Here is a 17,298-nt window from a genome sequence, read left to right as displayed (position 1 = left end):
ATAAACTATGCCCTTACCTTAGAGATTGTGTGTGTATGAGTGTGTGTGTGTGCTCAGCCATGTTCGACTCTTTGTGACCCCACAGACTGCAGCCCACCAGGCTCCTCTGTTCATGGAATTTTCCAGGCAAGAAAAATGGAATGGGTTGTCATTTCCTCCTCCAGGAGATTTTCCTGACCCAGAGATAGAATGTGAGTTTCCTGTGTCCTGCGTTGGGAGGTGGATTCTTTACCATTGAGCCATTAAGACCCCTTATAGATTATACAATGTATATTAAAGGTTTATTAAGAGCTATAGTAGAGGAGGGAGGGATGTTCAAGACAGAGGGGGCATAGGTATACCTATGACTGATTCATGTTGATGTTTGGCAGAAACCAACTCAATACTGTAAAGCAATTATCTTTCAATTAAAAATAAATAAATTTAATTTTTTTTTTGTAGAAAGAGCGATGGTGGCTCAGTAGGTAAAGAATCTGCCTGCAATGCAGGAGATGCAGGTTCAATCCCTGTGTCAGAAAGATCTCCTGGAGAAGGAAATGGCAACTGCCTCTAATATCCTTGCCTGGGAAATCCCATGGATAGAGGAGCCTGGTGGGCTACAGTCCATGGGATCACAGCAACGTACTGACTATATCATCAACACATGAAAATTCTATAATTAAGAAATTATAGATTGCACCCTAATTTTTTTTTTTGGCCCCACTGTGTGACTTGTAGGATCTTAGTTCCCCAACCAGTGATTGAACCTTGGCCCTCTTCAGTGAAAGTGTGAGTCCTAACTACTGATCACTAAGGAATTCCTTTAATTCAATACCTATCTTTTGATCACAGGTCTCTTTTTCATACACTACTATTACTATTATTAGTTTTAGTAGTAATAAAAGTGAAAAATACTGAGTACCTATTCTATGTTAGGCATTGGTTGGAAGTGAAATAAATGTGTAAACTCATTTATTCCTCATGTCAGTCAACATGTATTAATAGTAGTCATTGCCACTACCATCATTTTACAGATAAGGAAATTGGGGCACAGAGAAATTGACCCAAGATCACGTAACAGCTCTGTGGTGGAGCCTGGCTGAAAATCCAGGTGGTCCCAAACTCTGCTCCGTCACTTCACCACCAAGCCAAAGTTACTCAGCCAATGTCAACAAATGAGATACAGTTCAGCTGAGACATATTGATGACTAAATCTGTAAAATATAATAAAACTTTAAAGCCATGTTTTCAGCCACTCCAAAATTTGAGGACCTGAAATGATGTTTGAATACTATTTGTGTATAACATTTTGAATTCAGTAATTATTACCTCAGTAAATGATTTAATGGGGATAATACCTCGCATCTTCCTTTGGAATAACCCTAATTGGTCTATAATTTATTTATAAGAATAAGGCTCTCCTTTTTTCTAGTGTATAGAAATCATTTCCTGTTATTTCTTTAATGCTTTACTTTCATGATTTCTCACTAATCTAGAAGTTACATATGGTTGCTGTTGTTATCACTTTTTCTTATTAGATACTGACTTTTTTTTAAATGTTAGTTTTCAAGATTTCTAACTCTTGAGTTATTTATATCTTATATTTTGATATTTAAAATCAGTCTAAGTCTCAGGAAATTTCATAATAACTATTGTTTGTTTAACAAATTTTTATTTCCAATAAGTATAATTGGACCTAACTAGTTTCAGTTGGTTTATTTAAGAAACTGTGGGTCTTGAACACGTAAAAGTCACATTTTAAAAAGTTCTGGAATTGAATAATGGTGATGTTACACAGAACTGTGAATACACTTAATGCCACTGAATTATAAACTAAAAAGTGATGAAAATGTTTTTAAAAGATGTGTTTAAAAAATAAATGAATGCTGAAAAGAAAAAATAAAAGTCACATTTTATAAAATTTAAATTTTTTTCATTATTAAATTAATAATTAAACATAATAGCTCAACAACCAGAAAATCAATTTTGTGAAACTATAAAGATCCTCATCTCCCAGGAGAACTTTATATTTACTGGACTTAATTTTTACTTGACATTTGCTTTCTCACCAAAAATGAATTTTTTTTTTATAAAAGCTGAAGCTATCATATTTATAAGAAAAACAAATAATTCAGCATGAAAAAAGCTGACCTGAATAATTAGACAACATGAGGATTGTCTCAAATTTCTACTTCTGTGCTTTGATATACCTTTTCTTTAATACTTAAGACATATTTGCATAGAAAGTTACTAAACAAATTGCCACAAATTGCACTAGCACCTAGTCCCAAGACAATAAAATGTTTGAAACGTAAGTGGGGTCAAGGACAAAATATTAATCAATATTGTCCTGTATGGTTTTCTATAAAATATCTTTTTTTTTTTTTACAATATTATTAGGTGGAGCTCAAGAAACTATTAATAGTTGTAAGAGCACACCATTATCACTAAATCCAAAGCATTTTTAAATTTTGGTTTCAAAAAGTAACTTGCTTCAAAAAATTAAAATTAGAACTATCATGCTGTTGCTGCTGCTAAGTCGCGTCAGTCCTGTCCGACTCTGTGCGATCCCATAGATGGCAGCCCACCAGGCTCCCCTGTCCCTGGGATTCTCCAGGCAAGAACACTGGAGTGGGTTGCTAGTTCCTTCTCCAATGCATGAAAGTGAAAAGTGAAAGTGAAGTCGCTCAGTCGTGTCCAACTCTTAGCGACCCCATGGACTGCAGCCTACCAGGCTCCTCCGTCCATAGATTTTCCAGGCAAGAGTACTGGAGTGGGGTGCCATTAGCAATTGCACTTCTGGGTATATATGCAAAGAAAATGAAATTAGTCCTCAAAGATATAGCTTCACTGTCACGTTCACCGCAACATTATTTACAATATGGAAACAGCTTGAGCATTTTTCAACAGATAAATAGATTAAAAAGCTGTAGTTTATATGTACAACAGAGTATTATTCAATCACAAAAAGGAAGGAAATCCTGCTATTTGTGAAACATGGGTGAAACTGAAGGACATTATGCTAAGTGATAAAGTCAGACTCTTTGGCGACCCCGTGGAGTATAGCCCTCCAGGCTCCTCTGTCCATGGAATTCTCCAGAAAGAATACTGGAGTGGGTTACCATTCCTTTCTCCAGGGGTTCTTCCCACCCCAGGGATGAAACAGGGTCTCCTGCATTGCAGGCAGATTCTTTACTTTCTCGCCACCAGGGAAGCCCATATGCCAAACAGAGAAGACAAATGCTATGATCTCGCTTATACTTGAAATCTACAAATTTCAGACTCATAGAACCAGATGGCTTGCCAAGGGCTGGGGGTTGGCAGGGGTGAGAAAACAGCAAGATGTTGGTCAAAGGGTAAATATTTCTAGTGATAGATACATAAATTCTATGGATCTAAGTTGCGTGAGTGCGTGCTAAGTCACTTGAGTGCGACCCCATAGACTGTAGCCCTCCAGGCTCCTCTGTTTATGGGGATTCTCCAGGCAAGAATACAGGAGTGGGTTGAATGCCTGCCTCCAGGGGATCTTCCCAACCCAGGGATCCAGCCCAGTCTCCCGAGTTGCAAGTGGATTCTTTACCTTCTGATCTACCAGGGAGGCCTCAAACTGGTAATAATAGTTAATAATACCACATAGATAATTGGGTAAAAAATCGGCCTGCAATGCAGGAGTCTGCCTGCAATGCAGGAGGCCTGGGTTTGATCCCTGCGTTGGCAAGATCCCCTGGAGAAGGAAATGGGAACCCACTTCAGTACTCTTGCCTGGAAAATCTCATGAACAAAGGAGCCTGGCGCGATACAGTCCATGAGATCACAGCAGTCAGACACGACTTAGCAACTAAACCACAACCATTGTGTACTTGAAATTTGCTAAGAAAGTAGATCTTGTATTCTCACCACAAAATACTGCAAAAAGGTAACCATGTGAGTGGTAGATTTATTAACTTGTCATTTAATTGTGGTAATCATTTTTATAATATATGTATATAAAACATAATGTATACTGTTAAAATATCATATAGTACCATCTAAAATATCAATCTAAAATATTATATAGTGTAATCTAAATACATTTTTTAAATGCAATTTTTATTTGTCTGTCATACCTCAGTAAAGCTAAGAAAAAAAGTGGCTTTACTCCTCTCACATTTTTGACCACCAGAATAAATTTAGTCATATATTGCAAAAACCATATAAAATTACATTATTTACTGACAAAACTTATGGATTCAAAACAATAACTCAGCTTTGAAAAACTGAAGTGGGGAAAACTCATCAAAAATGCTTAATAAGAATTTTATTGGTCTCCTGAATGAGAATTTTTAATACTGGTAGAACAGTATCTATGTGTGCTTGAATAAAATTTTCATCATTATTTTAAAATAGCTGATATTAAAAAAAAATCAACAAAAATCCATATGCATGCATTATCACAAGTATTTTCAACATTATATTTTCACTTGGAAGAAAAGAACAAATCAAAATCATTAGAACTAGAGAAACAAGTCCCTTGATGTATAATTTAAAGAAATTAAATTTTGGTCAATGGCAAGAAAAAGAGTTGTAGCCAAATGGAGAAAGTAGTGATACACATACTCCTGATATCAGATCCCATCTACTTGTGATGATAAAGAACTGAAAGAGATCATCATTAAACAGTCTTCCTCAAAAATCACTAGCAGCTATTTCAAACATAAATACCTGATATAAAGCATTATGTTCTTGAAAGGAAATTTATTAAGTTAATACATTTCATGTGAATACTTATACAAATTCAATATTTAATATTCTACCTAAAGCTTCATATTTTATTTTTCTTATAATCTGAAAAAAGGTAATTTCTTTCAATAAGCTGCATCTGAATATCCATAAATGTTATGAAAAATATTGGAATGTCATGTACAATGCTGTGTTCTATTAATACCACACACAATAAAAGATGTATTTTTGGAAACCCTCACCTAGTCATTCGGATGTACCCAGAATGCTTAGCCATGATCACTTCAGTTTCTGGAATACTTTAACATGGATAAAAACCAACCTATTAATATCAAGATCCTGTTTCTTTTGTGCCTAACCTTGTGAGTAAATGTCACCCTAATGGATCTTCCAGGCAGTTCAAAGCTCTCTCAAATGGTATCAGAGAGTACAAGCAATCTTTTTAATTCCGAGTGTGTTGTGTGAGTAAGGTAGGATGGGAGAGGCGGGGTGTACCCTAGCCCCAACCCTTCTTCTGTACACAATGGCATTTAACTCTCATCTCAGTTATGCATCCCACTTCTAACCAAAAATAGTCATGCTTTTCTGTGCTGATAGACCAGATAATCTTGGATTATCAGAATCACCAAATCATGTGGGATATTGAGATTCAAGTATAGATATGGGCAACAGCAACAAAAATACAGCAAGGGAGAAGAAAAGAAGGAAAGCTGGGAGACAATTAAAGGGAAGAGGAAAGAGAAATGCCCATCATTCTAGAAAATATGTCACAACAACCACAATAATGCAAGCTCCTTCAGATTAAAGTTATAATTTCAATTCCACACGGTGACCAGCTGTGCCTCTCAATATCCATCAATGTATCATTCAAATTTACTATCTTACTCTACAGAACTTTGCCTAAAAGAATTCCACCTTATTCCTCTATTTTCTCTACTCAGATTAAGGTATAAAAAGTGATTTGCTTTGTTATGGACTTTTTTTAACCTGTGCAACCCTCTCTTCAAACAAAATCTTAGGAGGAGCTCAATGAATAAAACAGAATCACATACTCCTCTGTGTTGAAGCCAGCAGAGAACTCCATGAAATGCTTGTAATGAAAGCATAGAATTTTTAGCTATATTGTTTTGTAATCAACCTATATTATGTTCCATTTTTATTTGAGAGTTCTCTGTGTAAACAGCAGTGCCTCTCAAATTCTAATGAGCATTGTATGAATCACCTAGGGGTCTTGTTGAAATACAGATTCTGATTCAAGAGATCTGGAGAGGAACCAGAGGGTCTTTATTTCTAACAAGCTCTCAGATTTTGCCATTGCTGCTGGATCTTGGACCACAGGCTGTACAGTAAGGTCCCATGTTACTAGCTGTAGGCTAAACCTGGGGCAGAAAAAAGAAAGTACAAATATTCACTACCTGCCATTAAAGATCTTAAAACTAAAAGTAATCTATAGGAACTGATTACTGACCAATAAAGCTTACCGCCCAACTTCCCCACTCAGAACTTGGCCATGTCAGGAACATCCTCAGGATCTCTACACCTCAGTTTTCTTCCATATTCGGATTTATTTTGGTTCCATGAGTCTAAAGGCAAAGTATATAAATCAAACTGAAAGTACAGAGTGGGTTGAGAGATCCCAGGAGAGTCAGAGTAGTTGGGGACACTTCAAGTTAGATCCAGGCTCTGAGCTGGGATCAGGCATCAGGCAAGTTCATAGCCTTGGCATGGCATTATTGGAGACTATGGGCTCCAATGCTGAAGTCACTCATTTGAGTTCTGCAGTACCATGCCCCTCATGGTATTTGCCCTGGATGAAAGGAATGAGAAAGAACAACAGTCTGATAGTGACACAAATGATTCAGATACACAAGTCTCCAGGGACTAGGCGGATAAGGTAATGAGTGACACCGTCCCCAGGCCAACAGGGTCTAATGTCACAGGAGTGTGACAAAATCAAGGTGCTGCTACAGGGATCCAGACAATTTTGCAATATAGAAATACAGATATGTTGCTTGCCAGAAGTAGATATTCAGATTTTTTGACAAAGTAGAAATACTAATTGTTTATGAGAATCTTCTTTAAAATATGGTGTGTGCTGGGTAACGGAACCTGTGTGAGGGTCTCTAGTTTATAATCTTCCAAAGAAGAACTGGATTCCATGTGCAGCCATCATGGCTTCCAAAGAAATCTAAGATCCCCCAAGAATGAAAATCCCCTTTCTTTAATAATCAAAAAGAAATTATTATTAATACATAGCAACCTGAAATAATCTTAGTTTTTTTTTTTTTTCTTTTTCTTTTGAAAGTTCTTGCTCACTGCAAGGTTCTTGTAATAAACGATAGGCTAAAAGTACTTGAAGTGTAAACTGTTCTGTTCTGTCAGAGGCTGCCTATTGTCTGAGGGCTGTACATGGTTACCAGTTAGCATCTTGCTGTTTTAGGGGGAAGAACGTTCAGTGATTCTGCTATTTATGAAGTCTTCATGGCACTTATTTTAAAGTAGTATCCAGATGCTGGATAGACTCATTGCATATTTCAAACATGTCCAAATGATACAGGAAGGAAATATAAACAGATGCCCACTGAGGTCTCTCTTTTTTTAACAGAAATGAACTTGCCTTCTCTCTTATCTTCTATCCTCCCATCAGATTCAACACATTGAAGAATGGTTCAGGAAAAAAAAAGAAAAAACAAGCAAACCAACTGACCCAATCAAAAGGTCTTAATATCTTCCAGTTAAAGATTTTTAGATTTAGACAAGGTCTGGCAATAACAAAATATTCAGTCAACTTAGCTATCATTTCATATAAACCATTTATCCAACTCCTGTGTCATGTTTATGAAAAAAATGAAAAAAACTAGTAAAATACATTGCTTGTTACATTGACTTATAAGCACAATAATTTGTTTAACTAACTTGTTTTCACTTACTAAGTTTCCAGAGTGAATGGAGAGAGTTAACCTTGCTTGGCCGTAGATTTATGCTTGTGGAGTTTGCTCACTCAAGGAGTGAACCTGGTGACTGAAGTTATGAGATTCAAGATCCAGGATACTAAGCAGGAGGTTTGTTTTTCCAGATCTTCAAACCAAAGTCAACAATATGCTTTCCAGTAATCATAAAAGTATGAAATATGTATTGGATAACAGGTAATCTCTGACAAAATATAACTGAACAGTCCCTTGTTTGAAACATTTAAATAAGAAAAGAAATAGCAATAAACAAGACTCTTACCAAAACAAAATAGTTCACTAATATCACTCTTGGCTGTTTTGCACTCCTTTCTTGGCATCAGGTCCACCCACTAATCTGCTTAGACATGACAGCAGATGCATGCAAACCCAGCCCAGATCTGCTGACCCCCAGCCCTGAACTGCCCCACCAAACTTCACTGATGAAAAGTAATAAATGATTGTTTCAAGTCACAGAGTTTTGAGGTAGTCACACAGCAATAGATTACTGATATGTTTGGCTTTCATAATTTTCATTTCTAAGATGGAATTCACAGAGCTTATAAATCATATAAATCTACCTTTGCTGTATTTTTTAAGCAGATAAAAATAGACTCAGTTAAATCCATAGCTTATAGTGAAAAGCCTATTTTGAAAGGCCTGTTTGGTTTTTTTTTTTAAGTAGCATTCTATAAGAAACAGGGAAAAAAGTTAAACAAACTGAATTAAACAGCAGATATATGTTTAGATCTTAGCAAGAAAAAGAGATATATTCAGAATTTTCTGTAAAATATGATCCCCTCTGAACATGCTGCATACACATTAAACCAATATTGTTCTAGTTATCAGCACTTATTTATCAGCTGTGCACAATAGCTGCAGTGGATTTCAACAGCTGCTCGAGGTTTACCGTTTGGTTGCATGTATTTTTCATCAGCACCCTTCTGAAGCATCCGTTATACATTATACATGCTCCATGCTTCCACTGCCTTAGATTCAGCAGAGAAATAGTGCCTCAAATAGGCCTTGAATGTGGTTCCAAGAAAGTTAAATATGTTAGAAATTTGCTAACAAGTAGTGTTTTATTTTTTTTTTTTTTGCTTAGGTATGTTCTACCATTTCCATTTGCTTTATCAATATATGTTTGTATTTAATTCCTAAGAGTATTAGAAAAAAGTGTGTATTTACTATAAAATTCTATTTATATGTTCCATGATAGATCTTTGCGAAGTTTTAAGAAAGAGGTAGGCAAACTTTTTCCATAAAGGGCCAAATAGTAAATATTTAGAGTTTGCTGATCCTAAAGTTTCTACCACAATTCTCAATCACTGCATAGTTAAAGCAGCCATTGACAATATGTAAATAAATGTGTGTGCCTGTGTTCCTATACAAATATATATATATATTTTTATTTTAATTGGAGGCTAATTATTTTACAATATTGTATTGATTTTACCATACATCAACATGAATCTGCCACGGGCGTACACGTGTTCCCACTCCTGAACCCCCCACCCTCCTCCCTCCCCATGCCATCCCTCTGGGTCATCCCAGTGCATCAGCCCCAAGCTTCCTGTATCCTGCATCCAACCTGGACTGGCGATTCGTTTCTTATATGATATTATATATGTTTCAATGCCATTCTCCCAAATCATATATTTTTAAAAATAGAAGACAGGTCTGAATTTGGCCTGGAGGCTGTAGTTTGGGGCCCCTGTTTAAGGTATTCACTATACTTCAGTTTATTAAGTCACAAAGGATTATAGAGGGTTGAAAGAAGATTGCAAAGGGTCTGTGGGGGTCCAGGTAAAACATAGTTTGAAACTACCCAGTCTGTTGATAAATTTAAAACTAGTCGCTGGAGAATAGAAAGAAAAAGGAGAAGTAAGAAGTATGCAGGCAAAGCTTCAAAGAGACCCCTTCCTTAAGAGTACTCCTTTCCCCTACATCAAACATTCACTCGCTTTTGAATTTAATTTGGCAGAGCCACTTTGCAAAATTGCTTTGCAGTATCCAATAGAGCTGAACATATGTGAACCCTAAAACCCAGTAATTACACTCCTAGGTGTGCAACCAACAGAAATACATACATATATGCACTGAAAAGACAAGGTAGAGGTGACATGTGTATACCTATGGCTGATTCATATCGATGTATGGCAGAAACCATCACAATATTGTAAAGTAATTATCCTCCATTTTTAAATTTTTTTAAAAAATATACGTACTACAACATTTAGAGTGACTTTTTAAATTAAACTCTTTATTTAGAGATAATTGTAGATTCACATGTAATTGAAAGAAATAACACAGAAAGATCCCATGTCCCCTTTAACCAATTCTTGCCATGAAATGTCTTGCAAAACTATAGAACAATATCATAACCAGGATACTGACATTGTTGTAATTCACTGACCTCACTTGGATTTCCTATTTTACTTGTACTTGAGTGTGTGTGTGTGTTGGTGTGTTTGTGTATTTAGGTCTGTGCAGTTTCATCATGTGTAGGTTCATATATTCAATCAAAATATAAAACAATTCCATCAACACAAGTATCCTTCATGCTGACCATTTATCACCACACCCACCTCTTCTTTCCCCCCTGTTATTCCCAGAAGTGCTCATCTGCTCTCCATTTCCGAAATTTTGTCATTTAAAAAATGTTATGCAAATAGAATCATCCAGTATATATCCTTCAGGGATTGACTTATATGATGAAGTATAATTCCCAGGAGATTCATCTAAGGTGTTGCACATCCATTTCTTCTAATTGCTTCTGACTCAGGATATGGAGCCACCACCATTAAATCCTTCATTTATTGAAAACTATTGAGTTGTTTCCAGTTAGGGGTTATCGTGGATACAGCTGCTAGAACATTTGCATGTACATTGTATGTGAACATAGGTTGTGATGTATCCAGGACAAAGGTCCAAGAGACAATTGTGGGTCACAAGGGGCTTTTTGTTTTTAAGGAACTGACAAAAAGTGTGGCTATACCTTTTAACATTCCCACCAGCAATGATACAGTTCCTCCTCATCCTTACCAGCATTTGACATTGCCTCTATTTTTATTTTAGCCATTCTGATAGCTATATGGTGTTATTTTATTGTGGTTTTAATTAGCATTTAACTCATACTAATAATGTTGAAGATTTTCTAGTGTGTTCATTTGTTCTCTGCATATACTCTTGTTTGAAATGCCTCTTTGTTTCTTTTGTGGATTTGAATCGTTTTGTACCTGGATGCTAGAGAGGTACTAGTTACTAGTTGGCTATGTGCTTTGTAAATTTTTTCCCAAGTCTGTAGTTTGTTTTTGATCTTTTACACCAGGGTATTAGAACCAATTTTTTTGTTGTTGTTTTCCTATTTTGATGAGGCCCAACTTGTCATTTATTCCTTACAGGGATCATTTTTGGTCTGAAATCTAACAACTCCTTACCCTAAATCCTAAAGATTTTCTCTTTTCTTTCCTCCTAAAAGCTTTATGTTTTATATTTAAGTTCATTTTAAATTAATTTTTATAAAAGATGAGAGATTTAGGGAGAGCTTCATTTTTGTTTTTTTTTTTTTTTGTTTTTTTTGCTTACAAATTGTCTAATTGCTGAAGTATCATTTGTTGCAAAGGCAATCTTTCCTTCATTGAGTTTTTTTTGCAGCTTTGTTAAAAAATCAGTTTGGAAATTTGTGCATTTCCTTTTCTAGGTTTTCTATTCTATTTTATGGATCTATTGATCTATCACTCATACACATTGATCTATGTATCTATGTATCAATTCATACACATTGATTTATGTATCCAACAGTGAAAACAGTGTCAGACTTTATTTTTTTGGGCTCCAAAATCACTGCAGATGGTGACTGCAGCCATGAAATTAAAAGACGCTTACTCCTTCGAAGGAAAGTTATGACCAACCTAGATATCATATTGAAAAGCAGAGACGTTACTGTGCCAACAAAAGTCCATCTGGTCAAGGTTATGGTTTTTCCAGCGGTCATGTATGGATGTGAGAGTTGGACTGTGAAGAAGGCTGAGTGCCGAAGAATTGATGCTTTTGAGCTGTGGTGTTGGAGAAGACTCTTGAGAGTCCCTTGGACTGCAAGGAGATCCAACCAGTCCATTCTGAAGGAGATCAGTCCTGGGTATTCTTTGGAAGGAATGAGCTAAAGCTAAAACTCCAGTACTTTGGCCACCTCATGCGAAGAGTTGACTCATTGGAAAAAACTCTGATGCTGGGAGGGATTGGGGGCAGGAGGAAAAGGGGACGACACAGGATGAGATGGCTGGATGGCATCACTGACTTGATGGACGTAAGTCTGAGTGAATTTCCGGGAGTTGGTGATGGACAGGGAGGCCTGGTGTGCTGTGATTAATGGGGTCACAAAGAGTCGGACACGACTGAGTGACTGAACTGAACTAAACAGATGTCTATGTATCAATTCATATATATTGATCTATGTATCTATTACTTCCAATGAATATTCATTGCAGGGACTGATGCTGAAGCTCCAAAACTTTGTCCACCTGATTTGAGGGGCTGACTCATTAGAAAAGATGTTGATGCTGGAAAAGATTGAAGGCAGGAGGAGAAGGGAATAACAGAGGAAGAGATGGTTGGATGGCATCACTGACTCAGTGGACACGAGTTTGAGCAGGCTCTGGGAGATAGTGAAGGACAGGGAAGCCTGGCATGCTGCAGTACATGGGGTCGTAAAGAGTCAGACACGACTGAATGACTGAACAACAACAATAAAATCTATTACCCTGCCAATACCACACTCCTGATTTTTGTAGCTATGTAGTAAGCCTTAACATCAGATAGAATGACCCCTTACATGTTATTCTTCTATCTCAAGATTGTTTTAGCTATTCCAGAGCTTAGGCCTTTCCATATATATTGTAGAATAAGTGTTTGTATGTGTTATCAAATTTTTCTAGGATTTTAATAAGAATTGCATTAAACTTAGAGATCAGTTTAGGAAAAATTAACATCTTTATTATTTTGAACGCTTTAATCTGAGAAAATTATATATATCTACATTAATCTCAATTTTCCTTTATTTCTTTCAACAGTATTTGATAGTTTTCAGCATGCAAACTTTGCATGTGTTTTGCTTTGTGCACACCTATATATTAAATTTTCTTTGGAGTCATAGAAAATGGTATGGTGTCTTTAATATCAATTTCTACATATTCATTAATAGTATATAGAAACTGACTTTTGAGTGTTAGGATCTCACATTCCATGATTTCCTAGCCTCACTTATTATTTCTTTAAGTTTTTTTGTAGATCCCTTCAGATTTTCTATGTAAGCAATCACATATTTACAAATAACGACAATTTTCTTTCCAATCTGCATAGTTTTCTTTCTTCTCTCCTTTCCCTCCTTTCTTTCTTCTTCTTTTTTTCCTTTTTTTTTTTTTTTTTTTTAAGTTTTTGCCTTATAGCAGTGGCTAGAAGTTCCAGTACTACCTTGAATAAGCCTGGTTATTCTTTCTGTATTACCAATCTTAGGGGAAAGCACTGAGTTTTTCATCACTAACTAAGATGCTGTTTTAGGGGGTTTGTAGATACTCTTTATCACATTACCTTCTATTCTAACTTGTGGAAATTATTTGCAATATATGGGTGTTAGATTTTGCCAAATTGTTTTCTGGGTCAATGCAGTTCAGTTCAGTCAGTCATATCTGACTCATTGTGACCCCAGGAACAGCAGAACGCCAGGCCTCCCTGTCCATCACCAACTCCCGGAGTTCACCCAAACCCATGTCCATCGAGTCGGTGATGCCATCCAATATCTCATCCTCTGTCGACCCCTTCTCCTCCTGCTCTCAGTATTTCCCAGCATCAGGGTCTTTTCAAATGAGTCAGCTCTTCACATAAGATGACCAAAGTATTGGAGTTTCAGCTTCAACATCAGTCCTTCCAAAGAACACCCAGGATTGATCTCCTTTAGGATGGACTAGTTGGATCTCCTTAGTAGCAGCAGCAGCAGCAGGATGGACTGGTTGGATCTCCTTGCAGTCCAAGGGACTCTCAAGAGTCTTCTCCAACATCACAGCTCATAAGCATCAATTCTCTGGCACTCAGCTTTCTTCACAGTCCAACTCTCACATCCATACATGACCACTGGAAAAACCATAGCCTTGACTAAACAGACCGTTGTTGGCAAAGTAATGTCTCTGCTTTTTAATATGCCGTCTAGGTTAGTCATAACTTTCCTTCCAAGGAGTAAGCGTCTTTTAATTTCATGGCTGCAGTCACCATCTGCAGTGATTTTGGAGCCCAAAAAAATAAAGTCTGACACTGTTTCCACTGTTTCCCCATCCGTTTGCATGAAGTGATGGGACTGGATGCCATGATCTTACTTTTCTAAATGGTGAGCTTTAAGCCAACTTTTTCACTCTCCTCTTTCACTTTAATCAAGAGGCTCTTTAGTTCTTCTTCACTTTCTGCCATAAGGGTGGTGTCATCTGCATATCTGAGGTTATTGATATTTCTCCCGCCAATCTTGATTCCAGCTTGTGCTTCCTCCAGCCCAGTGTTTCTCATGACGTACTCTGCATATAAGTTAAATAAGCAGGGTGACAATATACAGCCTTGACGTACTCCTTTTCCTATTTGCAACCAGTCTGCTGTTCCATGTCCAGTTCTAACTGTTGCTTCCTGACCTGTATATAGGTTTCTCAGAAGGTAAGTCAGGTGGTCTGGTATTCCCGTAGCTTTCAGCATTTTCCACAGTTTATTTTGATCCACATAGTCAAAGGCTTTGGCATAGTCAATAAAGCAGAAATAGATGTTTTTCTGGAACTCTCTTGCTTTTTCCATGATCCAGTGGATGTTGGCAACTTGATCTCTGGTTCCTCTGCCTTTTCTAAAACCAGCTTGAACATCTAGAAGTTCACAGTTCACGTATTGCTGAAGCCTGGCTTGGAGAATTTTGAGCATTAATTTGCTAGCATGTAAGATGAGTGCAATTGTGAGGTAGTTTGAGCATTCTTTGGCATTGCCTTTCTTTGGGGTTGGAATGAAAACTGACCTTTTCCAGTCCTGAGGCCACTGGTGAGTTTTCCAAATTTGCTGGCATATTGAGTGCAGCACTTTCATAGCATCATCTTTCAGGATTTGAAATAGCTCAACTGGAATTCTATCACCTCCACTAGCTTTGTTGGTAGTGATGCTTCCTAAGTCCCACTTGACTTCATATTCCAGGATGTCTAGCTCTAGGTGAGTGATCATACCATCGTGATTATCTGGGTCATGAAGATCCTTTTTGTACAGTTCTTCTGTGTATTCTTGCCACTCTTCGTAATATCTTCTGCTTCTGTTAAGTCCTTACCATCTGTCCTTTATTGTGCCCATCTTTTCTTTAAACATTCCCTTGGTATCTCTAATTTTCTTGAAGAGATCTCTAGTCTTTCCCATTCTATTATTTTTTCTATTTCTTTGCATTGATCTCTGAGGAAGGCTTTCTTATCTCACCTTGCTATTCTTTGGAACTCTGCACTCAAATGAGTATATCTTTCCTTTTCTCCTTTGCTTTTCACTTCCCTTCTTTTTACAGCTATTTGTAAGGCCTCCTCAGACAGCCATTTTGCTTTTTTGCGTTTATTTTTCTTGGGGATGGTCTTGATTCCTGTCTCCTGTACAATGTCACAAACTTCCATCTGTAGTTCATCAGGCACTCTGTCTATCAGATCTAGTCCCTTAAATCTATTTCTCACTTCCACTGTATAGTCATAAGGGATTTGATTTAGGTCACACATGAATGATCTAGTGGTTTTCTCCACTTTCTTCAATTTCAGTCTGAATTTGGCAATAAGGAGTTCATGATCTGAGCCACAATAGCTCCCAGTCTTGTTTTTTCTGACTGTATAGAGCTTCTCCATCTTTGCCTGCAAAAAAATATAATCAATCTGATTTCTGTGTTGACCATCTGGTGATGTCCATGTGTAGAGTCTTCTCTTGTGTTTTTGGAAGAGGGTGTTTGCTATGACCAGTGCATTCTCTTGGCAGAACTCTATTAGCCTTTGCCCTGCTTCATTCTGTATTCCAAGGCCAAATTTGCCTGTTACTTCAAGTGTTGCTTGACTTCCTACTTTTACATTCCAGTCCCCTATAATGAAAAGGACACCTTTTAGGGGTGTTAGCTGTAGAAGGTCTTGTAGGTCTTCATAGTACAGTTCAACTTCAGCTTCTTCAGCATTACTGGTTGGGGCGTAGACTTGGATTACCGTGATATTGAATGGTTTGCCTTGGAAACAAACAGAGATCATTCTGTCATTTTTGAGATTGCATCCCAGTACTGCATTTCGGACTCTTTTGTTGACTACAATGGCTACTCCATTTCTTCTAAGGGATTCCTACCCACAGTAGTATAATTTTTTTTAAAAAATAAAATTTTTCTTCTTTGTAGTTTGTTGTTCAGTCACTAAGTCATGTCCGACTATTTGTGACTCCATGAGCCTTAGCACACCAGGCTTCACTGTCCTTCACTATCTCCCTGAGTTTGCTCATATTCTTATCCATTGAGTCAGTGATACTATCCAACCATTTAATACTCTGCTACTCTCTTCTCCTTTTTCCTTCAATCTTTCCCAGCATCAAGATCTTTTCCAATGATGGTACTTCATATCAGGTGGACAAGGCACTGATAACATAGATTATATTAATTGAGTTTCAAATGTTGAACTAGGCTTTCACATCTAGAATAAATCTCACATGTTCACACTGTATAATTATTCTTACAAATTTTAATTCAACTTCTCAATATTTTGGTACAGATTTTAAGTCTAAAATCAATGAAGGATACTGATCTTTAACTTTCTTTTTTGTACTGTCTTTGCCTGATTTGAGCATCAGGCAATACTGGCCTCATAAAGCAAGTTGAGTAGTATTATTATTTTTAGTTGTCCAAGTTTAGATGCTATCAATTGTTCATAACCGCTAGAAAGGACTTGTACATTGTGGTATTTCATAAAATGTAACAGTATAAAGAAATTGGAAAAAACAAGCCACAACTATATGCAAAAATATACATTGACCTCACAAATACTATCTTGAGCAAAATATATATTCAATATGACTCCATTTAATAAAAGAATCAGAGAAAACTAATGTATGTTAGAAGTCAGGATAATGATTATCTGTATGAGAAGTAGTTCCTAAAAAAAGGACATATATTGTGGCTTCTGGGTTCCAGTCATGTTCTATTTCTAGTTATACAGATGTGGACATTCCTGAACAGTTCATTGAGCTGTGTACTTACCTACCCATTTCTATATGTTTGCTATATCTTGATTTGTGGGGGGTAAAAAAGCAATATCCACGACCCCAACCCAAGCCATGGAGGAGCTCCCCTCTCACACACTCTCTGTCTACTTTTTGCTTGAATTCCCAGGAACCAGAGTCACATGACTCAAAGTTCATGTAAACACAAAGATGAAAACAACTTTTTATAGTGTGTTTGACTAGAAAGACACAAATTTCATTGTTTTCAAAACAAAACCACTATCTATTTTTGTTTACTTTTAGGCCTATGTTCAAACAGCCTCAACAAATGGATAATCTATCTGAAAAGTTTGAGAGCCATTCACACTTTTAGCAGAGAAGAAATGTATTAAAAGGTGGTTCTGCCAACAACTTTCATCCA

This window comes from Bos indicus, chromosome 2, assembly GCF_029378745.1.
Source record: "Bos indicus isolate NIAB-ARS_2022 breed Sahiwal x Tharparkar chromosome 2, NIAB-ARS_B.indTharparkar_mat_pri_1.0, whole genome shotgun sequence".
In the NCBI taxonomy this organism is placed as follows: Eukaryota; Metazoa; Chordata; class Mammalia; order Artiodactyla; family Bovidae; genus Bos; species Bos indicus.
This window is presented reverse-complemented; position numbering follows the sequence as displayed.